Below are 27596 nucleotides of genomic sequence, written 5' to 3' on the forward strand. Positions count from 1 at the left end.
CCCCTTTATCCTTTTTCTTTATTCATCACTGGCTTGGATACTTATAAGCAAGAAATGTGGCAAAAGGTGATAAACTGGAAAAAGGGAAGACTATCTTCTCACAATCCATGACTATCTTCAAGCACACTTAAAAAAGAAGCATCTGCGAGTAATGTCGTGCCCCCTGCCTGAGACTGGAGAATATATCTACTTCTATAAGAAATAAGCTTCCATCATGATCAGATCTTCACACATTTGCATCACAGAATTGTCTCTGAGCCCTGTTACCAGACACAAAATTAAATAAATACTCTGAGCCGAGGTTGTCACTGATAACTGAAAGGAGAAAAGTCATCCTTTTGTTTCTAAACTTTTGTTTCCACAAATGTGGTACTGTTATGACATACATGAACGAGGAGAGTAACAGCCACGCCAACAGCAAACACAGCTGTTTTGAATCTTAGTCTGTATTCTTTATTAACTAAACACAGTGCTTGATTTAAAAAAATCAACATTAGGAGGCTCATCAATGACACAAGGGAGAAACTGACATAGAAATTGGCATCGTCCAGTTACACATGCCTAGAGAATTTCCTAAGCCAATCAGAGGCTTCTTTACAGTATAAACAAACTATCGCCACTTCAGCCCTGATTGCAATTGAAAAAGCATTCATTCAGCCCCTACCATGTGTCCAGACACAACCAGGAAATTGCATCTTTGTATCACCAAGACAAAGGGCCAGGTGTCCTGGGACAGACCGATGCCCAACAACAGGGCATTGCCATTTGGACCAGTGTTTTATGGAGGAGAGTACAGTATATTAGTTAAATTAAGAAAAAAAAGCTTGATCGCAGTCTATGTACACATTGTGCAGGACAGGCGGAGAGAAATTTATAGGAGCGGAGGGGGCGGACCTCTGGCAGGATTACAACAAAATTAATTTTTATTGGCCTGGAGCATTTTCAACTCTAAAAAAAAAAAAAAATAGTAGTAATAACCCAGCAGTGGGACTGCTTTTTGTTGTTGAGGCACAGGATTATGCTTCTGGATTACTTCTCCAGTGACCCAAACTTGACCTACCTAAAGACCATTTAAAGGGAGGAACGAAAAGTTACTGCTAAGCTCAGAAAACTGATGTGAAAAGTCCAGATTCTAAAGTTCACAAATTTCTAATCTATGCATTAGAAAGTCACTTAGAACTCTGTCCTTTTCATCCAAAGATCTTCTAACAGAGATCTTCATCTAGTTTCCCTGGCCTGCAGCAGATTAGAAGGCACACCCAGAAGGGGTGGTGATGGCACTGCTAGCGGGGTCCCCACCCTGAAGACAGTCAGCTCTAGTTGTCCCGGCTGGGGCTATTGAATGAATTCCTGGGCAGGAAAGGCCTAGTCTCAGGCCTATTCATTCATTCATTCATTCATTCATTCATTCAACCAACATTCAACAAGGGCCTCCTTTGGGCTCCCACTGTTCCTTCCAATTCCAAGGCCACCCTCCCTGACTTTAAGGGATGTCTACAGAGCTACCAGAGTTCCTGATAAAACCACACCCCCATCTCAGTGCAAATCTTCTGAGACCAGAGACCTTTAGGAGGTGTACATATTAGCTTCCTGTGGCTGCTGTAACAGAACACCACAAACCAAGTGGCTTAAAGCCAATACAAAATTAGTCTCTCACAGTGCTGAAGGCTACAGGTCCAAAATCAAGGTCAGCAGGACCACCGTCTCTCTGAAGGCTCTACGGGACACTCTTTCCTTGCCACTTCCAGCTTGGTGGTCCCAGGCATTCCTTGCTTGGCTTGTGGCAACGTAACTCTAGTCTCTGCCTCCATCTTCACATGGCCACCTTCTCTGTGTCTTCCTTAAAAGGACACCCTTCATTGGATTTAGGCCCCCCTAAATCCAACATGGTTTCATGTTTCATTTCTAGGTCCCAAACTAGTTACATCTGCAAAGACTTTATTTCCAAACAAGGTCACATTCAGAGGTTCCAGGTGGACATAAATTTTGAGAGGATGCTATTCAACCCATGACAGAAAGCTACCATTAAAACTGGTAACTGATTAGTCACCTTCCCAAAGAGGCCATCAGAACGAATCCCTTCTCTCAGCATGCCCAGAAGTGCAAGAATCCGGATACCTCAACTTTCATCCCCGCTCCCCCTCTTACCTTGACTCTCCACACAGCAAAGAGACATAAATTACATCACTCGTCTGCTTATAACTCTCAGTGGCTCCCAAATTCCTGGCAGGGCCTCCAAAGCCCTGCCCAGTCTGCCCTACGCACCTGCCAACCTTCCTTCCCCCTCCCTTGCCTCACCACTTTCTGCTCTCCTCCCAGGACTCCCAGCTTCTTCACTCACCTACTTGCTCAGAGACACCAAGCTCATTCCAGCACGTGCTGCTCCTTCCATCTGGATGGTGTCCTCCAGATGGTCACTTAGATCAGACCATTGTTCAAATGTCAAACCCTTGGAAAAGCCTTCCCTGTCCGTCATATTTAAAATAGCACGCACGCTTGCATACACCGTAGGTCACTTGATTGCATTACCCTAATCTAATTTTACTTGATTACACTTAATACTATCTGAAATGATATTGTTTTTCTGTATTTGCTTATTTAAAGTCTGTCTCCACCAGTGGGATATCAGCCCCATGCAGACAGGGACTTGCCTAGAGGGGTTCAGAGTTTAGTGAGGGAATACAAACGTGTAAAAAAGCAGTAACACTTATGGGACCAGGCACTTTTGGGTGCATTTTATCTTCACAACATCTCTACAGGGTAGGTACTGTCATTATTCCCATTTTACAGATGAAGTCACTGAGGTTGAATAACTCACCCAAGGGAAACTAAGATTCAAACCAGGCAGTCTGACTGTAGATCTGTGCTTTCAGCTTCTAGCCTGTCTCCCAAACATGGATTATAGCACTGTGCCAAGAGGCAGATAAAGACTCTGTAACAGGCCTGTGGGGGCTGGAGGAGGAAACTCTGCTTGGTTCTAGGCACTAAACTCTGGCCTCCATAACACTTGTAAGCAAGCAAGGCTCTCTCTTAAACCACAGCTTCTGCTTCTGGGCCCCAGCCTTGCTCCGCTCCACCTTCCTGGAGTGCCAGGTTCTGTTCTAAGCCCCAGGGGCAGTGCCAGCTGCGGTCAAGCCCCTCTGTGCCCCATGCTGGCTACACCCCCATCTAGCCTGTACCTCTACTCATGCCAGCTGCCAGGCTCCCCTTGGATGCATCTCCTGCCCAGGGCTGGGTGCTCCCATTGCCCAGGGCTGGTTGACCCTCTGATGATGTATCTGCCCATAAGCATGGCTGTTGTGAGCAGCCATCAGACTCTCCTGATGCGCTGTGTCACCCCTGTGTCCCAACCTGCTCCCACAGCCTGCGGCTAAGTAAGACCTTCCCATTCTCTACTTCACGCTTGCAGCTCTATCTGCTTTCTGCCTTGCCTTTGTCTGGGTCAATTACAGGCATTTCTGACACTGACAGCAAGGAGGAGACAGAAAAGCTACAAAAAGGAGAAGAGGGAGACCCATTTGGTGCAGAAGCAAATGTCTCTTTTGCCAAACATCTGCAAGGCTTGTGCTCCCACAGTTCACTCAGGTCTCTGCTCAAATGTCACCTCACCGAAGGCCTTCCCCCATCACTCTCCCCATCCCCACAACCTGTCCCTTTATCCCACTTTGTTTACCAATCCCTGACATTATATTTGTATGTTTATATGTTTATTGTTTGGGTCCCCCTTCCTGAAGAGGGCAGAGAGTGTGCTTCAGTCCTTGCTGTGTATCTCTAGCACCCAAAGCCGTGCCTGCTTCACAACAGTCACTCAATAAATAGGGGTATACTAAATGAGAACAATCCCCCACACCTGAAATCCAGAGGTAGAACACACTGTGACAGCTGACATTGACAAAGACCTCTCCAGAAACCAAGGCAGGAAAGTATTTATTTTTTTCTTCGGATTAAATGAGATGTTCATAAAGCCTGGAACAAAGTTTCTAGAACACCTCAAGCTGGAACAAAGTTTCTAGAACACAATAAGCTCGCAAAAAAAACATTATCTATTATTATAGAAAATGTTCTAAAAAGGTTTGCGTGATTCTGGTAAACATCCCTTACCAGGAACACCCAGCTCACTTCCTGAGAGCTGGAGAGAGTGTTTCCTGGAGTTTTTCTGGATGGCTTATCCATTGGGGAGCAGGAGGTAGTATAGGTGTGGTCGTGCCAGCTGCAGCTGAAAATACCTGACGGAGCCAAATAGAAGAGACTGTAAATATGCTGCTGAAAAAAATGGCCCAAGTCCATTGTCAAGGAAGTCATGACGAAGCTCAACGAAGAAAAAGGTTTTCAGAGTGATTCATGTTGAGAGCCCTTGGAGATATAATGTGTGGAGATGTGTGAACTATGGCCATCCCCATGTTTGTGCTTCTAAGATAAGTTGTGCTAAGGGACAAATCTGTATTAGTATGCAAGGCCACAGAAAGTAGTCTGTTTTACAAATTACCATGTAATTAAACAGAAGGCGCATGAGATCTATTTTCAGCACATCCCTTCTTTATTCTTAGGATTCCACTCAATGTCCAAGTCTTCTCTGGCCAAAACCGCAACTTAAAAACTGCAAACTCACTGTACTATCAAGGAATATGTTCTTTCTTTTTCTAAGGAATATTTTCTAATTGCACCCTACAACCAAACTGCTGGACAAGCTGTGTTCCTGTCATGAATGATGGTACAAGGAGGCTGACAAGAAGTTAAAAGATGGGAGAAAATGTAGCAAGATAGGTACAGCTTGCGACGAGATAGGAAATTTAAAAAAAAAAAGTGTTGTTCATATTAATGGGCGTTAAAGGAATATCTCTTCATAAGTAGAAACACATAATGAACTTCTTTCAACATTCCAAGTTTTTTAAAATCACAAAGCAGCAGAGAGCTAATGATCCTGAGATATACCATTTGTAAACTCCTCTGCGTCTGGACCTGTCTTAAACTCTATAAATCGTATCTCTACACCTCGGAAAGGTACCCTTTTTGCAGATTGGTAAAATGAGGTTCAGAAAAGTTAAGTGACTCGCCCCCCAAGTAGCTGGGATTCAGAGCTGGAAGTGAAATTGTGATGTAGCTCTTGGCTACACTGATAACTCCTCAATGATTCCTAAATGCTCTTGCATCACCAAGTTTGCCCATGTCTTTGGCCAAATGGAAAATACAAAGTGAGTGAATATACTCACTATTTAAATCCTGAAATTGTATCCTTCCTAGTGTTTCATGCTTAAATATTCTGTCATAAAAGAAAGGATATTTGGACATGAAAATTCCCCCCAATCATAAAGGCAAAATTTTAACCTGAAAATTAATAAAAGAATAATGGTGTATGTTTTTCAATATCCTTCTCCTGTATCACAGATAGCAGATGATCTTATATCAATCACCAAATGTCTTTTGAAATTTTACTGACCCGGGAAATAAAAGATTGGCACCACTGTATTAGTATTTTTTTTTTTTTACTTAGTATATTTTAACTTACCCATCAGTGGTTCATGAAATCATTTCAGTTAGTCAATACCTATATTCTCTCTCCCTTCTTTTCTCCCTCCCTCCCTCCTCCTTCCTTTCTCTTCAATAAAATAGAATAAAAAAATAGAAACCATCAGGAGGTAAGGACAGGTATTAAAAAGGTTAACTAATGTTTCGTGAAACTCTTGTTTCAATGTTATGAATACAGAAATGCATGGTTGTATTGGGTCAGGATGTAAAAGGTATTTCTTACTGTGGGTCACAGTAATGTTGAAAGCCTTTGTACTGTTTCTCTTAGGGTAATAGATATTCATTACTGAATATTTGTAAAACACAGAAAAATTATAAAAAGCAAGTTTAAAATTATCTAGAATCCTGTCACTCACAGATGACTATAATTAATATTTGTACCTCTTAGGCAGGATATGTTTTCATATTATGCAGATACTAGCTAGATACTCTAAATATTAAACATACATATAAATATAAGCACTAAATATTCCTAAATCCTCTAATATAACAGCATGATTTAAACAGAAGACTGACCCTCAATGGCAGTGTGTCACAAATGGTGGGGAATGCCCTTGAACAAGATGAACCAGTGTCATTTCAGATGCTTAGGGCTCCATCAATCTCTGATTACATCAATTGATAGGTGGAATTGATTTCTATCCCCCTGCTCACAGAAGGCATGCAATCTTCCATCTTAAAGGTAAGCATTTGATTCCACCATTAACATTTTCAACAAAGATTCAATCAAATCAGATTATACGTTTGCCTGGAATTTTGTGTCCAAGTGTTGAATATGGTTTATTTTTAGCCTCGGGAGTGATGGAATGCGTGTTAACAGGTCCTGGTGAGAAGAAGCAGTTCACAGCCAAGCTCGGGGTGCAGCCAATGTTCATGAGCAGTGAAGGACGACTGAAAATACGCAGATCCGGCTTGCACGTTCTCGTGCGAATCGGAGGAGGTTTAATACTGAAGGGGGAAAAAGACTGAGAAAGTGTAAAATTGTGGGACAGAAATAAAGCAGCCAGGGTCTCACAATGCCACAAAGCCCTATATATTAGTATGGACTCACCCCAGACAACCAGGAGAACCTCTCCCGGGGGGAACATGGAGACTTGCTCAGGATTAGGAGAAGGTCTCCAGGGATGGCACCTCCTCAGCAGTAAGGAAGTCAATGTATAGGGACCTCAGACTGGCATTGCCACAAAGGAGAGATACATGGAACGTGGTGCTGAGAACTAGTGGGCCCGTGAAAATGATCTTCAGGAAGTCAAACATCATCCATGAATTTGTTTCCTAGCAAACATGAGTACCCTTATCAAGCATTTATGTAGTATTTATATTCAAATGCGTTTTCTACTCCAAAGTATGAATTTTACACTCACAAGGTATAGGAAGTTTATGAGAATCTATGTAGGTCTCAGCAAACCAGGGACTGCAGGCTGGAGACCTATCTGTTAAATAAAGTTTGATGAAAACAGTCACACTCATTCCTCTAACCTATTGTCTATGGCTGTTTTCGAGCTACAGAGGCAGAAAAGAATGATTGGAACAGAGACCTATGGCCCACGAAACCAGTAATAGTTCCTCACTGGCCCTTTAAGAAAAACTTTGCCCATAGCCAGGGTTTCAGGTGAAGTGATATGCCTTCTGAGAGGCTGGAGTATTTGAATAATAAGCTGGGGCCATTTCTGAGGGTCCCATCTTCCTGCACCATGAACTGTGACTCTTCTTTCTCTCCAGAGGTCATCTATGAAAGGGAATATGAATAGTTGTAAAAGGGAACAGGAACACCAGTGGGATTTGGATTGGTGTTAAACCAATTTCAGACAAGTGTGACTTTTGGGGCTGTGAGGCATCCACTCAAAACCTCTCCTATGAAATTGATCTGGGTGTTTCAGCACTGAATTCAACGGAAGATGAAGACACCAGAAGGTGCACTGCACTCTCTGCATGGAACTGGGGCCACATATTCCTTCCAGGATGGAGGACACAAACCTATAGCCTGCTTTTGAGGGAGCCACAGAAACTCTCCTCTTTGCTTTAGCAACTTTCTTGTCTTTACTCATTGCCCCAGAACCGCAGGATGGAAACCCACATAGACACACCTGGGGACACACCCATGTCACTCAAACGCAGGTAGACCATGCGATCCCGTAAGTTGAAAGCACTAGTAACCACATTATATACCAAGCCCACATCCTCACCTTCAGAAAAGAAAACCGTGCTGCTGTGCAGGGTCACAGGGGTTCTCCAGGTGAGTAACCCCTCCCCCAGGCAAGGCCCTAACATGATGGATGGACAGTATTTCCCCAACACATCATAATTCCAGTGTGTCTCAGGGGAAAGATGCTTATTCAACGTGCATTGTATGATTTGAAAGTCAAACCCGAATCTCAATGCCATCCTGACAACACTTCTATTAAATAAAATCCTCTGTTTTGTTGGGGGCTTTTAAAAGCAATCTGCCACAGAAAACTTCTGAACAAGTTAATAATGCAGACGCCTGACTCACACTCTCCAGCGAGCACTCCTCCACAAAGAATCAACGGACTTTGTTCAACACATCAAAACAGTTAGCAGTTGAGCGGTGATACAATTAAAATGCCGCTCTTCCTTATAGTCTTTTTCATGTTACCAAAAAAAAAAAAAAAAAAAAAAGCAAGTATGCTAAAGTCCTGACAGTATCAGAATCAAGACAAGCTGGTTCAGATCAGAGCACCTTCCCTTACAGCAGACCTACCATTTACTAAATGCGTATTCCCCCAAAGGCATTGAGGCACGTCCACACAACCACTATTTCTCGGCCCACTTTTAAAGATGAACAAACTGAGGCTCAGATTGTTGAAGTGACTTGGCCAAGGGCATGTACCGGGTAAGAAGTGGCCGAACTAGGATGCAAACTCAGTCTGTCTCCAAAGCCCTGTTTCATTTTGTTTTGTTTTGTCTTATTATCCCCCAATTCTACGTAAGGGTAGTTAGACAATGTCAAAGGTCTACGACGCCCTCGCTCTGGGACAGGCCTGGGACGTGCTGTTTTCATTTTCTCTCTGCCTCTCTCTCCTTTTATTCTTTCGCAGCACACGTCAGCACAGCCTTTCTTCAGATGATCTGGCTTAAGCCTTCTTCGCTTCAGTCACAATTGAATCATTCCTTCCTGTACGTTGTACCAGCTCACCTTGCTGGCTTCTGAGAGTACACATTCTTGGTTCAAGAGATGATTCAAGAGATGAACCATATGTACTGTGAATCTTAACTTCAATTTTAGGTCATTTCCTGCTGGCCACAGGTGTCACCTACACGTAGAATCTGCCTCTCAGTATTATTTCTGGTTTGTCTCTCACTGCCTTGCTCCTATTAGACTGTGAGCCCCACCCAGGAAGGATTTGCTGGCTCATTCACCATTTTATTCCCAGCACTTGATAAATATTTACTAGATGAATGGACAATGTAGCTTTGCCACATTTCAAGGAGGTAAGGAAACTAAGACACAGGAAAATGAAGGTAATTTCCCTATGACCACGAAAGAGTGAGGCTTCATACAAAGCGATGTAAGAACAGCCCTAACCTGGACGAGGGGGCATCTGGTAGAGCAACCAGGCTCTTTCCCAATACTGCACAATACAGCAGGGTTTGGAACAACACGAATGGGTTTCGAAAGTTATTGTCCTCTGTTCCCACGTCTTTGATACCAAGGTAATAGACAGTCATCCTACATACGGTTCTGTATGTGCGAATGAATCCAACACGAGGTAAAAATGAACTGTTCTTGCTCTGCCTGCCAAGTTCTCACCAGCACCACAAAGAAGAAGACTTGGCTCAGCCTACCTGGAAGGGAGAAAGCCAGGGAGAGGTGTGCAGAGGCCTCCCGAAGTGCCATCTGCCCCTCTGCACCCAGAAGGACCCCTCAGAGTCCCTAAAGAGACTGGAGCTGAGTTTATGTCCTAGTAAACATCATGGAAAATGCATTATTCATGGGCGGTGAGAATCCTACTAGCTTCATTATGAATTAGGACACATCCTGGGCATCTCTGAGTTTCCTTCCATGATATCCAGACTGTATAAGTAGAGGACTATTGATTTGATTAGAAGAAATACTGTAAAAGAAGCCCGAGTTCCAAGACTCTAAGTGCTTCTCTGATGAGACAATATATTAAATATCAGGAAATGCAACGGAAATAAAAACTTAAGTAGGAAATTGGACTGGTTCATCTCTGTGTGCCACACATTTAGAAACTTGGCCACGCATTGAAATTCTTGCTCCAGTGCGTCTGGCTGCATTGGAGGGCATGCCGACAGACTGTGACTTAGTAATTCCAGAGAACCTTCCTTTGAAGGTTTTGAAATCGTATTTAATACAAAGTGTGCCATAAAAAGACTCACTAATCATTGATGAATCAAATACAGTCCCTTCCACAGTGCCTTTTTAAAGTTCCAATCTGAAAAACATCGCTTTCCTGCCACCCCCTCGGGGATCAAAGCCAGACTAACGTCAGGCCCACAAGCACAAAGGAAAATGAGAGCATGACTTATCTCTGATAACTTTGTGCCTTATGTGTAGCCAGAGGTGGATTATTCTGGAACAAAGTGCTTTTTTTTTTGTAGCGTTTTATAATGAGTCGATTTATTCTGTAATTCAGGAGAAAGAGAGTCTTCCTTTTTTCGGAATTTTCCTGATACCCTACTTAAGGTGACAACTGAAAATGTGTCCCCAGTAGAGACAAGCACACAGAGAAGGATCCATAAGTCTGGCACAGCACCTTGAGATGTCTGCTGGATATAAATCCGTTTTAGTAGGCAATGCGCTATATCTATGCTCGCCCCCAGAAATAGGAAACTTCTAGAATCCACGCCAATGAGATGGAGCTGATGGAACAACTGGGAGAGCTTTCACTTCTCCACCCATGCACCTATTTTCTCCCCGCACCCCCTGCACCTGCCTGTCTTTTCCAATCTCCTATTCTCCTTCTTTTTGCTTTCATATTTCCTCTCCCTTTTGCTTACTTCCACCGGATTATCCACCCAATGTTAGGTTGCTGTCCTCTGCCCCTTCCCAGATGAGCTTGTGTGAAAGGAGCTAGTGACTTTGAAATGCCAAGCAAGCTAAACTGAAGTTCTCACAGGCTACGAGACCCCTGAACGCAGCCCCAGGCATCACCAGCGTCCATTTTCTCTGCTCAAGGATATTATATTCATTGTCCTCATGCTTATATCAAGCAGAATTCCTAAAATGACACCAGTGTCAGTTGATTTCTTTCGTTTTCGTTTCCTCCCCTCTAGCAAGACGGTTTCACAGAACATGTAGAAATCCGCGTACCTACCCAAAGAATGAAAAAGGGGATTGTCTTGCGATAGGAACTTTTTGCACGAAACACTGCTGGAATTCTGCTTTCCTGCACTGTAATTTTTAGGTCACTACTTACTAAGCTAGAACAGTCCACTTCACTGTAAAATTGTTTTCTCTCAGGACTGGCAGAGTAGTGCTACCATACATAAACAAATCAATTTTTATTAGTCTGTAATAAAAATAAGTATTGGGGGGTTTATGTAGTCTGCAAGGCAATAAACAGAGGCTAATCTACTGCCTAATCATCTCCTGATAATGAGGTCATGCGCCTTGGAGACTTAAGACCCAAGTCATCTGTCAGAGAGAAAATTTCCGACTCACGCTTCCCCAGGCAAGGATACCCCAATCGGTTGCCTCATTCCCCTGACTAAGCAGTCAGCGCTCCCTTGTCTGTGGGAAACCAGGGAGACGTTTACAGTGGTACAGACCGGAAAGGTATGCTATCAGAGGGATTTAAGCATAAATAAAGTTACATAAAAAGTGTGCAAATACAAACATAACCCACAGCACAAGGTATCCTGAATCTTAGAGAAAATAGAAGAGATTCAATTCAGGCCTTTAAATACTATCGGTTTGCCGAGCAATGGGCCTTAGAAGACCCAGGAAGGCTGGCCACCAAGCGATTAAATATAGATCAAGTTAACTCTGCCTCTGCCTTCGTGACTGACACGTTGGCCTCAAGAATCAGGAGGGTCCTGGATGTTGGGATCACTTCCTTTCAAGGGCAACCTAGGTCGTTGATGTAAATGCTAAGTTAAATAAAAGAGGTGAATGTGTGTATAGCAAAACCTGAACTTCTCAAGTACGGCAATGCCCTACCCAGGTAGGTTCAGCCTCCCCACACCTAGGAACCCCAACAAGAGGCTGGGGCCAAACGATGTAGGTGGAAATACACTGCATTTGCCCCAACTCCCCATGACTACCTTGTTTTTCCTAGGTGTACGTTAGCTCAAAATGCAGGATCTTAATGTACTCTTATAGTGAGTGAAATTATGCAAAACTTCACTGTAAATAAAATAAAATAGCAAAATGAAGAGCGGGGTGTATGTTTATGCCCCAAAAAGGACAAAGCCTCATTTGGAAAGTTAAGTGAATTTTTTCAGAATTGGTACCCATGTTCGTAAGACTCATAGCCACGCAATTTTCCATATTAATCCGTACATAACACTGATATTGCTGTGCCTTCAATTTGGCAATTGTTTTACAACATACAAGCAAATGAGAGTAAAGAATGGCAATACATTTTTACATATATAATAAATATAAACCACATTCAGGTTTTCTCCTCAGGCAAACACGATTTTTAAAAGTCAATGTTTTCATTTGGAAATATGTGACTATTGCATATTAATCACATCTAAGTCGGGACTTTATTGCTTTTGACCAAAGTCCTTTGTAAATCATCCAGAAGAAAGAAAAGTACAACATGATCTTCAGAAAATGTTATAAAGCTTTGGACAGAATAAAGTCAGAATGAGTATCTGAGTTAGAAAAGATGTAACATTTTAAGATTTCATTTATTAAGGGCACCACGAGGCCAATGTATAATCACGTCCATTTAATTGTAAGAGCCAACATTTCATTAGTTCTGATTTTTGAGAAAGCCAAGGCAATAAAAAGAAGAGACGCTAAAAGTTAACTACATGGTACATTTGGGGGACCATAATTAGTTTGATTTGGCCTGATCACAGGATACAAGGAAGGGGCAGAAGATGAGTCTGGGAGAAGTCCGCCCGGAAGGACTTTAAATGTCACACAAACGGGCCTGGACTAATTGTAAAAGAGTCTGTGCTGACCCAAGAGATTCAGAGAAGAATGCGACATGCGTCTTGCTATTAGGAAACTTATAATGGAAGTGACACCCAGAGAGGTTCATGAGCTAAAGAAAGGCAGGCGAGAAATGAATTACGACTGGGGAGATGGGAAAACCTTCCCTGAGTATGTGGCATTTCAGCTGGGTAGATAGAATTTTGACAGCAATGGATGTCAACAAAAGAGCGTAATAGATGGAGAAAACTCACAAAGACTTGGAGGCAGAAAAATACAGACTCCACTTGGAAAATGATGAGAATTTCAACTGAACTGTAGATTAAGATGCAAGGCAAGCACCCTACAGAAAGAGATTGCCCTTTGCTCCTGTTATTCTCTACTGGCATAGCACTAGTCATGATTTACAATTATCCTGGTCTGTTTGTGTTTTGCTTTTTTTTTTTTTTTTTTTTTTTACTGTCTGTCTCTACCTCTAAACCAGGGGTTAGCAATCTTAAAGAATCAGATGGTAAATATTTTTAGGCGTTGCTGGTCACAAGGTCTCTGTCACGACTACTCAGCGTGACTGTGTGACATAAAAGCCATAGACGATACATAAATATGAGTGAGACTGTGTTCCAGTAAAACTTTACAAAAATAGGTGGCAAGCAGGAATGGCCCCATAGAATATATTTTGCAGAGCCCTGCTCTCAAATGCATGAGAACGGGCCTGGGACGGGAGCTGCCCATACACAGCACCTAACAGAACGTGAGGTGCAGGCTTTGAATGATTCTTTGCTGAATGGCTGAGTAAGAATGAATAAACTGTAATGTTGGTGGAGAGATTCCATTCTGCATGGAAATGTGTGTTTCAAAGTTTGGACTTTATTCTACAGTGAGTGGGATACCATCAAGGTTGGTTGGTTGGTTGTTTTTCAAGTAAGTTAGGCTTCTTGAGCTACAACTAATACAATAAAATTCACCCTTTTTAAAGTACATAGCTCAATAAAATTCGATATACAGTCATTTAAACACCACTATAGGGAGAACATTTCCTTCACTCCAAAAATGTGTCCACAAAGACACATATCCTTGTGTCCCTTGGCAGTTAATCTCTCCTATCACCCACAGCCCCTGGTAACCACTGAGCTGATTTCTGTTCCTGCAATTTTATCTTGCCCAGAATGTCATATAAATATTTCCTTTCACATCTAGCTCTTTTCACTTTGTATAATGCCTTTGAAATCCATTCATGTTGGTGTGTGTACATCAGTATTTTGCTCCTTTCTATTGCTGTTGAGTAAGTCTATTTCCACTGAATGGATGTACCACAACTTGTCTTCCCATCAAGTGATGAATATTTGTCTTATTTTCAGCTGTCTGATTATGTATAAAGCTGCTATAAACACTTTCATATAAGTCTTCGTGTAAACATGTATCTTTATTCCTCTTGGGTAACCTAGGAATGAGACTGCTAGACCACAGAATAAGTGTATGTTTATAAGAAAATTCCAAAATGTTTTCCATAGTGGCTGTATTATTTTGCATTTCCAACAGCAATATGTTTTTTGCAAGTTCCAGTTGCTCTGCATGCTCACAGACACTTTACATTGTCGGTCTTTTTCCCTTTAGCCATTGTCCACACAGAGGATGTGAACGATTCTGCAGGCGCCACTTAGAAGAGGTGAAATCTCGGGCTAAATGAACTTATCATTACATCATTGAAACAAAGACTGGATGGAAGTGGGACAAAAAGACTCCATGTGTTTATCACTCTCAGGGAAAGAGAAAAGTCTATTTATTTATTTCGGGGTCTTATCAACATGAAGCTGGAAACAGAAATAAGAGGCCTTTCTGTAATATTGGTGTCAGGTAGGAAACAGATGCCCAACCGGTTTGCTGAGTTCAATATACAGAAGCTCCATCTGTAATGTACGACAGGGATATTGGGCAGAGCCCCATAGAGTCTGCAGGACAAAATGATGGAGTTTTCTGATGGCTCGTGATTGGTGAGAGACATGACAGTGTAATGGACATAATGAGGAATATAGAGGAAGAAGCACTGGAAGCAAGAAAGCGAACAGACCAAGAGACGGGAGTTGTTCAGACTCTGCTCAACCCATTCTAGCTCTGCAGCCCAAACAAGCGGCCTCTCTTTGCCTCTGTTTCCTCATCGGTAAAATGAGGGGATTAGACAAGATGAATTCTAAGGCCCCCTCTGTGTTCCACAATTCCATGTCTCTAAGACCAGGCTCCACCGGCCGGATTTCACCCCACGTCACCTCACCCCTGGCCAGGTTTTTAATGTCCTCCAGATATTTTCCATACCTACCTGGGTATGGAAAGAGATCAGACATCTGTTTAGGACCCCTTTAAATCATAAAAAGAAAAACAATGTTCTGTTTCCCCAATGGAAGAAAACAACACCTGTGTTATTAATGCACATAAATAGTTAAGCAAATTCAGGAAATTTATGGAGACAATATAGGCTGTTCTGGTGCTGACTGAAGAGAGACAGCAAAGACATTCAATTCATCCAAATTTGGGTCACATTGAGATAAATTTGTTACGTATATTAGAAAATGTTGGTTTTGAATCCAGAAAAAGGCCCCTGTGCTTTATGATAATGGTCATATGAATCTTTGAAGGTATGATCAAGAGGTCTAAATTTGTACAGGTCGGATAAAACAAATAATTAGAAATCAAATTTATTTCTTTGCAGCACAATCACTTTTTTTTACAGCTTTATCAAGGTATAATTAACATAGAATAAGCTGCACATATTGAAAGTATACAGGTGGATAAATGCAGACATATGCATACACATGTGAAACCATCACCACAATCAAGGTAACGAATGTGTCCTTTACCTTCCAAAAAGTACCTGTGTAATCCCTCCCTCCGGAAACTCCCCCAGACCCAATCTTGTCCCTGGCAACCATTGATCTATTTTCTGTCACTAAAGATTAGTTGGCATTTTCTAGAATTTTATAGAAGTAAGCTCACAGAGCATGTACTCTTGTTTTCGTCTGACTTTTTTCATTCAGTGTAATTATTTTGCAATTCTTCCATGTTGTGGTATGTACAATTTGTCCTTTTTCTGGCTGAGCAGTATTCCAATCACTGGATCTACCACAGTTTCTTGCTATATTCACCTGTTGTTGGGACATCTGGTTGTTTCGAGATTTTGAGTATTACAAATAAAGTAGGCACAGTCACTTTTAATTCTTTCCTTTACTATTTAGTAACTCCTCTGTTCTCTTTTAGAAGTACCTCCGTACTTGGTTATGGGTTGGTAACTGGTAAGGTTGGGGATCTTCACACCAGTCTCTTTATTTGTGTAGCTTTCAACTTTTTCATAAATAAATAAGTAAGCACTTTATAAAGTGTTTTTTGGGTGTGTGTCAATACTAAAAATATTCAGTAATTCTACAGCTGAGCTAATGGGTCCAACTTGGGGGCTTTTTAAATAAAGAAGGTTTAAGTTTGATTCCATATTTGGTTTATTAAAGTCATGGGGAGAGTTTGCTAAAAGTACAAATTCTTTATCCTCTCTTCAGAAGTACTGAATCAGGTCAAACTACCAAGTCATTCTTCTTTTTTTTTCCCCCCAAGTCATTCTTATAAGAAGGCAGTTTGAAAAATGCTGAATTCCCTTTCTGAGAGATCTAACCTCCAGTTTTAGTTTCATACTGGAAAAAGGGGAACAATAAATTTTAATTCTCCCGCTGCCATCTCTTTTTATTCCTATGCTTTCCATTTCTCTTCCATAATTCTCAGGTGCTCACAATCACTGACATTATATCCAGTCACCAACTAATTATAGAGGAAAACTGTAATGGAGAAACAATAGATAGGAACTAGAAACAAATCTGCAAATGGGAAACCATTTTTAAAAAGGAAAAGACATTTACGTATAAAGAGAAACATGTGAGGAAATGAAACAGCGGTCCTTATTGTCTTCCTGTTTCTAAGTTTGAATTAAGTCAGAGTCTACGTAAGGTCACGGGAGACCAGAAGCATAATTACAGGGATTTAAATTGAGTGATCGCATCTCTAGTTGAGTTGGTTAATTCTAGACATCGCAGGGAAAGGGACCGGAGCACCTGGTTATGTTAGAACCTGCTTGTAATTTCGACCCTTGTGTTTCTCTTCTCCCTCAGGTGAACAATCTGATCCTCCCGTACATATTAACCCTGTCGCTGGGCTCCAGGCCCAGTCATGGCCTCAGTTTGGAAAGGTTTATTAGTAGGAGGAGTATGAATACTTCCCAAGTGCCTCCGGCAGGCCAGGCCAGGTGCAAGGCACTTCCAATGTGACCTGCAAGCCAGGCTTTTCATTTTATCAATAAGGGAATCTGAGTAACAGATCATTTAGTTGCCTTATCTAAGATCATAAAGATAGGATGATGGTGAAGTGAAGATGAGAAACCAAGACTGCCTGACTCCCTAAACCAGTTTTTTCTAGAGGAAGCATAGCACCAGGGCTGAAGAGCTTGGACTCTGGAGCCAGAATGTCGGGGATGAAATCCTGGCTCTGCCACTCACGAGTGGTGTGATTTTTGGCCAGTTATTTAACCACTCTTTGCCTCAGTTTCCCCATTTGTGACATGGGGTAGTAACAGAATCTACTTCATAGGATGTTTGTGTCATTAAACAAAGTACTACACAAAAATACTTAGCCCAGGGGTGGCCAGTTAGCTCAGTTGGTTAGAGTGTGCAGGTTTGATCCCTGCATGGGCCACTGTAAGTTGCACCCTCCTAAAGAAAAACAAAAAAATACTTAGCCCTTATTAAGTACCCAAAAAATGACAGCCATTTAACTTTCTGTGGGAGGAAGAACAAGGGTGAAGCTTACCAAGTTCTTTATGCTCTTGGGCACCAGTTCTAATAACTAGTTTGTCTCCGTCCATTTAGGCTGCTATAACAAACACCATAGACTGGGTGGCATATAAACAGAAATTGTTTCACAGTTCGGGAGGTTAGAAGTCCAAGGCCAAGGCACTGGCAGATTCAGGGTCTGGTGAGGACCTGTTCCCTGGTTCATAAAGGGCTGTCATCTCTCTGTGCCCTCACATGGAGGAATGGCCACGGAGGCTCTCTGGGGTCTCATTTATAAAGACACTAATCCCCTCATGAGGGCTCCACCTTCACGACCTAACCACCTGTAAAAGGTCCCACCTCCAATTACATAAGGGATTGGGTTTCAACATATGAATGGGGGATGGGGGGTTCGGGACATAAACGTTCAGTTATAGCACTAGTCATAACATGACCTTATTCTTGAGATCCAGTTGCCTCTTTGTAGTGGAGTTCCAGTTTCCTTAAAAGAGGGCCTGATGACCTACTCAAGGGCCCCCAGGGCTGAAGCATCTTGCCAACCTCCTCCCCACCCCCACTCCTGCTTCATAACTGGCATGCTGTCCCTGAGCCGCACACTGACGGTCGCACTTCGCCACACACTTCTCTGACGCTGCCGGACAGGCTGCCTGCACCCCCACCCACTTCCTTCCAGAGGCCTTTCTTCACCTCCTGATGCGATGCCATCCCCGTTGACACCCACCTGCCTCGACCACACTGGTGGTCTGGCACCAGCCTGTTGTGCTTTCTAGGGGCAACTTCTTTTAATCATAAGCAGTGGAGTTGTCCCACCAAGAGCATTTCCATCTCCTTCAAGGTTCTGAGTACCACCTGCCCAATTTTGTCATCTGCCAACCCTTTCATGGAATACTGCAGAATGAGACAGAGCATGTTTCTCATCTTTGTGGACACAATTTTGTCTTAGCATAACCAATGTGTACTAACAGGTGTACTAACATCCCTCCATACCCTGACTCTGCCAACTGCTTTACTATACTTGCCCTGGACCCTGCGTAAAAGAGCAATAGTAAGCTGTTGTGATGTAGCTTTCATGAGCACATAAGCTCATTTACTGTTAGCAAAAAGCTTCCCCACCCCAACCAGCCAAAGATCTGTTTAAGCCTCACACTAATATTTACAAATTTAAAGAGATACTAATTGCATATTAGGTTCTCCAGCTATTGGCCTTTTGCTTGCTTAAAATAATTTGTACTAATAAAATATCAGAAGCCTAAATGGCAAATTTCACTTGCAAACACTACTTCGTCCCTTTAGGAAATGACTGTTTTCAGAGACACTAAACAAACAGAATGCTTAAAAACTGAGTTTTCCCAAATGTAACTCAAATATGGCTGAAAGCAACATAAATATTACAATCACTTTCGAAACCATGTGCGTAACTCTACTCTCCTAAGCATATTCCCTAGAAAGACACTCTCACTCCTGAGTAGTAAGAAACAGGAAGTATGTTCCCAGCAACAGTGTTCACAAAAACAAAAAGCTGGAAACAACCCACTGTGCAGGGATCAAAGACGGGATAAATACATTATGACAGATTCATATAAAGGATATTATATAGCCATAAAAATGAATGAATTATAGTTATATGAATCTCAGGATCAAAATGTTGAGTGAAAAAGAGCAAGCTCTGCAATACAATGCGGGGGGAAATAGTCTTTCCAACAAAAGGTGCTGGGACAAATGGAGAGCCACATGCAAAAGAACGAATTTGGACTACTACCGCCCTATATACTGTTTACAAAAATTAACTCAAAATGGACCAAAGACCTAAACGTAAGAGCTAAAACTATAAAACTCGTAGAAGAAAACATAAGTGTAATCGTTATGACCTTGGATTAAGAAATGATTTCTTAGATATTACACCAAAAGCACAAGGAACCAAAGAAAAAACAAATATATTGATTGGACTTCATCAAAATTTAAAACTTCTGCACTTCAAAGGACACTATCAAGAAACTGAAAAGACAACATACAGAATGAGAGAAAATATTGGCAAATCGTGTATCTGATAAGGATCTAGCATCCAGAATACAGAAAGAACTCTTACAGCCCAACAATTAAAAGACATCGACCAGAAATTTCTCCAAAGATATACAAATAGCCAATAAGTACATGAAAGATGCTCAACATTATTAGTCATTAAGGAAATGGAAACCAAAACCACAATCAGATACTACTTCACACACACTCGGATGACTCGAATCAAAAAGACAGAAAGTCCCGTGCTGGCAAGAATGTGGAGACACTGAAACTCTCATACCCTGCTGGTGGGAAGGCAAAATAGTACATCAACTGTGGAAAACAGGTTGGTGGTTCCTCAATAAGTTAAACAGGACTTACATGACCCATCAACTCCTCCCCTAGGTATACAACCAAAAGAATGAAAAACCGGTGTTCAAACAAAAGTTTGTACACGAATGGTCATAGCAGTAGCATTCATAATAGCCAAAAAGTAGAAAAAACTCAAATGTCCATCAACTGATAATTGGACACAAAAATCATCAAAACAAAATGTGGTTATACCCACACATTGAAATGCAACCATAAAAAGGAATGAGGTACGGATTCACGCTACAGGGATGAACCCTGAAAACATTATGCTAAGGGAAAGAAGCCAGACACAGAAGGCCATACATGTCCTGTATGGTTCCATTTACATGAAATGTCCAGAATATGCAAATTTATAAAGATGCAAAGTAGATTAGTGGTTGCCCAGGGGTGGGGAAAGTGTGAAACGGAAGCGACTGCCGATGGGTACAGGGTTTCTTTTTTGAGTGATTGAAATGTTCCAGAATTATACAGTGATAATGGTTGCACAACCTTGTGAATATACTAGAAACCACTTATCTGTAATTGCCTTAAAAGTGAATTTTATGGTATGTGAATTATATTTCAACACAAAAATGTAACAGAAAAAAACAGCCAGCTGTTGAAAACTACATCCTTTACAATGCCATGTATTCAGAGAGCCTGGGATCTGGGAAGGGGATACAGAGTGTTACAGGAACTTGTATCGTTCCACTTATTAAGATGGGCAGTGGGTTTATGGTTGTATTTCTTCATACTTAATTCAATAGTTCATAAAAATAAAAAAAAAACTTTTTAAAAGAGTAATATTTTTTCCTGTTTTTCAAGCCACAATACAAAAATTAGATCAGAATTTAAATGACCATGAGCTGTTATCAATCTCAACTAAGCAACCACCGTGTGCAAAGCACCGCAAAGAAAACTATGGGGAATTAAAAGAGAGGCGGTGAGAATTGTGGTCCTCTGAGGAGCTCACCATCTAAGTCATGAGCAGCCGCCAGCTCCAGAAAGCCATCACACAGCTTCCTCACAGAATAATGTCAGCAAAGGTTTTGTCATTCCCAACGCCAGCTATTATCAGGGAATCCATTTGATACAATTAAACAATTATAATAAGAATATAAATTTTACTGTCAGAGCTTCAACATTGTATTCTGAAAATCTGTTTCATCTTTCTTTTATAAATCTGCTTTTAAGGACTCGGGATATAGATGGAATTAAAGCACACCGACGAGACTTCCTTTTTCACTGGAAGTAACGTGCTTTTAAAGCCCTGACTTACATGATATCTTTAGATGATCATACGTTCTCATCTAGGTTCTATTAGCTTCTGAATATTCATATAATGACATCTTGAAATGCCTTTCTGCAAGATACAGGGTGGATAAACACAGAAGCTTTCTAAAAACAATCAGGGTTTCCCTCAAGATTTATAATAGCTTTAAGGTAATCTAAAATTGTGTCTATGTTTCCAGTTTTACCAAAATATGGCAAATGTAAATAGTTTGAGCTTGAACCCTTTCTTTCCATCAAGAGGGTCAATATTCTTATTTTATATCACAGTTTCTAGGATTATATACTCCAAAATGTATCATTCCAATAAATAATTTAGGGTCACATAGATCCATTTTAAGATCCACTGTTATATTGGTACAGTTAACTTGATAATGAACGGACGTCAAAAAAGCAATGGTGCTGGAGAAAGCGAATGGAATTTATAGCCTAAGGGCCCTGGATTTGAATCCATCTCTGCCACTGAGTGTGTGGGCGATTTTGGCAAATCCGGGAGCCTCAATTTCCACATCTGTAAAAAATGAAGATAACAGGATTCACCTTGGAGGATGACTGCAAGGATGAAATGAGATTATTAGCACAGTGGTCTTGGCACACTAGAATGTTCCATTAATGTTGGCCCTCTGTGTTTTCCATTTCCCTGTGAAAGCAAAGCATTGCTATATTTGTCCTCATAGACAAATATATAATTTTAATTAAATGTTTAAACACTAAAAAAAAAATTGGCTTCACCATTTACTAAATTTTCTCCTCTGCATGCTAAATTATAATCTTAGTTAAACTGTTTCACAAAATGCCTAATGAGAACCTTATTTTAAAAATTAAAACTAATGAGGAAGTAGAGAATAATCCATTCTTAAGCTTATTAATATAATTGAGGGCTTCATCTCTACACCAAAATGCACACGAGTTTCTGCAACCGAGGGATGCAGTTATGACCTATATTTTATGACAGGGATTCCACTGCAAAAGTCAGTGACTTGGATAAAGATGGAAGGACATGCTTAGCACATCTGCCACTAAGGTAAAAAGAGTAGCTAACATGGTAAATAACAGAAGCAAGAATCAAAAACATTTTGTCAGACTTGAAATCAGCAGATACCATTCATCAGTAGTTACATTTCAAAGTCTCATGGTAATAATGGTTGTTGTCGCTATAAGGCTGCTTGTTTTTGTAGCTCTCATACACACCGGAAAGAGAGACTTATTGCCAGGAGATCTCCTGGATAAGACCTGGGTGAGCTGATCACCTTGGCACAAACAGCCAGCAGTTTGATGCAGCTTCTGAAAACGACAATGCTGGTACTAGAGCATCAACAAAGCATAAGGTGCTGAAGTAACAGTTGCCATGTTTTCAGCACTGGTCCTTCAATATCCTGGGCCAAACCCGGCCCATGCCTGTCTTTGTATGGCCTGCAAGCTACAAATAGTTCTGCATTTTTAAGTGATTGAAATAAATAAAAATTAGAATATTTCATTATATGGACAGAAAAAAGGCCACATACTAAACCTGAGAAGCCCAGGGGAGGCAGCATGGTGGGGTCTACAAACTCAGAGACCGAAATTAACCACACAGGATGGTCTGAACATAAAAATTCCTAACTAAAAGCGAGTTATGGCCAGTAGTCACATCCTCGCCCATAGCTTCCTTGACAAAGGTCAGTGTTTACCTTCAGTGAGCCTGTCTATTGTCCTTTTGCATCTAAGATAACATGCCCATGGAATGTCAGAGCAATCCCTTTTTCTGGATCCCTCAGGGCACAACCCACCACACCAGAGCAGGAAACTCCAGAATTCCTCATGGCAGGTCTTGTCCCTTGATTACCATGTCTAGATACTATAAAATGCTGTTAACTATCCTGCACCCACCAACATAAGAGAAATAGCTGTTTCTCCAGTTTATTTTTCATCCAATCCCAGAGATTTCCCCCGCTTTGCTTTCTTCTGCCCCCTTATTCTATCATCAATGGATTTCATGTAACTCTCCCTACATCTCCTCCTTTGATTCAAAAGTATAAAATAAATTGCAAAATCACCATTTGCCGAAGCATTTTTCTCAGTCCGTTGAGATTTTGCTTCTAGGCAATTGTCATCAGTTTGGCTCAAATAAACTCTTATAAGTTTCTGTTAGGCTGGATGTTTTTTCATCAACAATGGCATATGAAAATTACATGAAATTCAAATTTCAGAATCCATCAATAAAATTTTATCAGAACACAGCCGTGCCCATTCACTTCTGTAGTATCTCTGTCTGCTTTCATGTTAGGGGTCAGAACTGAGTTGCTGCGACAGAGACCTTACGACCTGCAATTCTAAAACATTTCTATCTAGCCCTTCCCTGGAAAACTTTGCTGGCCCTCTGCTTTGACGCATTGTGCTCTGGGTTTTTTTAAAGGGCAATAACAAAGGAGGACTTTGGGGACGGGAATGGGGAGGGAGTCTGGAAACCATTTCATAAGGTGCATCACTGAGAGCGTTGTGGATATGAAGCTGTAGAAGAGAAAAACCAAAGGACGAAATTATAGTTTTCTTTACATTTTTAAAGAACCAGCATACGGAAGTGGCTTGTGTTTGTGTCACTCTAGGAGGGAAAATGTGGAACGATTATAAAAGTTCTAGGTAGGCAGATAGCAACGAAGCATATGAAGGCATGTTCTAACCCGTCCTAGTGGACACTCACAGAAGAGGTTACACCACGAAAGAGCGAGCGCCTGCCGTGTGGTGTAGTGTCGAAGCTAAAAGGCAAGATGATGGCCATGCAAGGTTATCACAGAAAGGATTCGTACAGTGGGTAGGAAGCTAAACCGTTTCAACACTTGGGTTCTTTCTATGATTTTATCTCAAAAGAAAGAAAATGATCATACATAGCAGGTGAGAGCTTAATGACAGGTAAATAGAAACAATTTCTACTACCACATTCACTATGGATTATACCCGACAGGGAAATATAAATATATATGTGTGTGTGTGCATGTATGTATACGTGTGAGTAAATGGCACATTAAAAAGAGGTTGTGAGGACAGAGTCCCAGAGAGCAGTTTCCAGGCTCTCAGCCTCACGTGGAAAGGTGCTGGCTCGGGTAGTAGATGGCCATCAGTTGTTACCGGTTAACCACTGGCCACTGATGTAACTGCTGTGGCTAAGCCAGCAAGCACAGATTACAGTTAGCAAGTAAGGTTGTTCGGCGGAGAAGTGGATGGCAGGTTGCGGATTGTGTGGCTCCTGCTTTCTGTGTCTCCAACCCAGCCGCCAGCGAGAATACAGTGGTGTGACTCCCCTATCTATGGCTCCGTGGGTGTTCCTTTTTGGCCTCACCATATCCATATCGTGCGTGCCTGTGTGGGGAGCGGGACCAGAGACCCCACATGACACCCCGCATGACAGAGGTCTTCCATTTAAATAGGGAGTATATCAGCTATAAAAAGAATCACATTAAGAAAAGAAGGGTTATTTTTAGGAGGAGGGCTCCAATTACACAAAATAAGGAAAGGACATCCACTGCTAAATAAAATCTTTCCCTGTGTTACCACGGGAAATCAGCATGGCTCTGCTTAAAGGGGGAAACGTCTATATATAAAACGGAAAGAAGAAAAAAAAGAACGTGCTAAAAAATGGGACCGTGGCGTGATTTACTTGCACTGGACTTCATAAAATAGTTTTACGAACAACATCACAAAGTACAGCCACCTGTTAAGCTGTTATTTTGGCCTATCTATTTTCAATGGCAATTTTGACACCCAAGCAAGAGACACACCACCATAGCAACATAAACATCACCGTGTTGGAAAATAAAATTTTAAGAGCAATTCACAGCCCCTACAGGGCTGGAAATAAACTAATCCTGAAGCATTTGTTACTGTGACATAACAATCCCTGTGGACAATCTCAGATCCCGTGGATACCGCAGGATTCCTTCCCATGAGCCATTTGGAAGGTCCAGACTCCAAAATGTCTATTATAGTAGATGGTCCTCCTAAAATAGAGGCATTTAAAAGTCAGACAATATCATTGCAGGCACGGCTCAGGGAATGCATGGTGACCAGGTATTCATGGAGCCCCCACGGGTGGGCAATTATCACCACCCCTTCCATTTGGAGGCTCCATATCTCATGTGATCAGCCCCTGATGGAGGCAAGAAGAGGTGGCTGACAATTGGGGTAACTGAGGCACAGGAAAACCGAGCCTTCCTAAATCAAATCACAGATTATCACACAGCAAGGCCTCAGCTAGTTCTTCTAACTCCACGCTCCTCCTCATGGCGCTGCATGCACCACTCTAAACCAAAACCCCACTGAGGGCATCATCGCTCCTTTGGCTCAAGGAGATAGTAAATGCAGACGTGTTTCAATAAATGAAAGGTTAGATTTAAAAAAATGAAGAAGAAAAGAATCACGTTTGAAAGTGATGATCCTGCTTTTCAGGGACGCAACTCCCTGTGGGAGGTGGGCAATTACCAGGACTTAAAATGTGGCCATTGTCAGGTGTGGCTGCTATGCAATTGAAATAGACCCAAGGAAAGCAGAAAGCAAGCTTATCTTCAGCTTGAAGACGAGAGACACGCCCAAAAGGTGGCACGGGGTGGTGGCATGCCCTGAGGAGTCTGCATCAGGGTGAGCAAGCTCTATCTCCCTGGCCGGGTCCTCAGCCCAGGGGTCAGCCACACAGGCCTGGAAGCCAGCCCCGATCCACACAGCTCATTAGCCCTAGCCAGCACTTCTTGCTGCCTCTTTTTTTACTGTTCTTAACTTTGCTCCCACGGAGTGGCCTGTAAGGCCCTTGGACAGTTCCTTCTCCAGGTCCACAGAGAGAGAGAGACTGCTGGAGGCCAGGCCAGGACGACACTGAGTGAAGCCAAAACAGAGGAATCTGTGAGGAAGCTTCTGCGGTGCCAGAGATTTGGCTACTTTGGATCTAAGAAGCAGTTCTGAATCCCTTTGAAAAATAAAAGGGTTTCTGATGGACATAATCAACGTTTAAAAAAAAAAAAAAGAAACCACTCCTAGAGGAGCATGGGCAAAGGGCTGAGCACCTACATAAATAATGACTGATTTTAAACATACTTGATGCTTTCAGAAGTGTTTTCTTTAAAAGGCATAAGGGGATTATTCCATTTGAACAACTAATAGCCTAATTACTATTTTTTTAAAACAACAACCACCACCCCCAAGCTCCTTTTCAGTCAGATCTTGGCAAGAAATCTCTAAGCACACCCATATTTGCAGTACTATAAGTCATACTGCTAAAAAGCGTAATTACTCTCAGCTGTGTCCAAGTTTCCAAAATAGGTGAACTATTGAATCCTGAAATCTAAAGGTTTCTCATTTTGGACACGATGTCTCTTTATGAGCAGCAAAAACATAATATTGAAAAATGAGCATTCAGCATGGTCTTCAATAATCCAGGGTTTGGGTCTCCAGCATGCATAGTACAACCTGTACCCTAGTGATTAAATGTAATTCTAGTTACCCAACTCTGCATTTAAGGAGGGAGGGGATTAAATAACCATATTTCATATCTTTAAACTTGTCTCACTGAGCCAAAGAACCGTCCATTTTCACAGCACTTTTTAAGTATTCATAAACCATTCTTATCTACAGCGTCACTTTTATGGAGACTGAAATACACCAGAAAGATGGAGATGTGTGAGGTGATATTAAGGGACCATAAACAGTCTTTTTATCAGCATTGGCATCATCATTATTTCAGATTAGGGCAAACGCAGCAAAACATTCCTGATGGAGGGCTATGTCACCAGGGCACTCACTACCTGTAGGGAATTTACACATTTCAGAAGACATGCCCCTGTGGTCAGAACAACCTGTCCATGCAAGCAGGTGATTACATATCTTCTCGTAATTACGTATTTTCTCAAACATCTATCCAGTGTTGTTTCTCTACTTTGTGTAATTGCTAATTACTGGTTTAACAAGAGTTTTGTTTCCTGTGATTTAGTATTGCAGATGTCTAATATTTCAGGTGCACTCACTAGAGGTTAAACACACGTGTGTAAGCTGTCCCAGGCACACTGGAAAATGCTTCTCAGACTGGATTGAAACTCTGAGGACCAACATTTCACTAGATTCCATTACTTTCTTGGATAGCGCATGGAACAAACTGCTTCTTGAGAGTGGCAGGACCATCATCATATAAAATCTAATGAAATCCAGGATGCTGGCTGGTAAATTGAAAACTGTATCTAAGACATCATTAAGATAACTGACAAGAATAAAAATGTTACAAAGTTAATTGATCAATAAGCCATCATACGGACTTAAATTATCTTTTTCTCCTGAGTTAAATATTTATAAAATCCTAAAAAAAAAAAAAATAATAAGCTAACATTTTAACTGTACTTCTTCATTCAGAAAAAGGGTCCAATTAATTTGCACCTGGTACAGGAATAAAGCTTTATCATTAGTTAAGTATTCTGCATTCTACTTTAACGGAATAACACTTGTCAGTGTCAACCCTGTTTATTTGAAATGCTTCTAAAATGCACTGGTACTTTTCCTGC

General features: G+C 41.5%; 1 protein-coding gene across 2 annotated transcripts in view; it reads right to left on the minus strand.

Moving 5' to 3' along the window:
* Positions 1-27596, minus strand: part of PITPNC1 (phosphatidylinositol transfer protein cytoplasmic 1) — a 215199-nt gene that overhangs the window by 174507 nt on the left and 13096 nt on the right. Inside the window, exon 2 of one of the 2 annotated variants that reach the window (XR_012492281.1) lies at positions 3744-4226. The exons of the other annotated variant lie outside the window; for it this stretch is intronic. The gene's annotated coding sequence lies outside the window, so the exon portion shown is untranslated. Of the gene's footprint in view, positions 1-3743; positions 4227-27596 lie in introns of those variants that run through there. 2 annotated transcript variants of the gene reach the window in all.

This window comes from Rhinolophus sinicus, linkage group LG15, assembly GCF_036562045.2.
Source record: "Rhinolophus sinicus isolate RSC01 linkage group LG15, ASM3656204v1, whole genome shotgun sequence".
In the NCBI taxonomy this organism is placed as follows: Eukaryota; Metazoa; Chordata; class Mammalia; order Chiroptera; family Rhinolophidae; genus Rhinolophus; species Rhinolophus sinicus.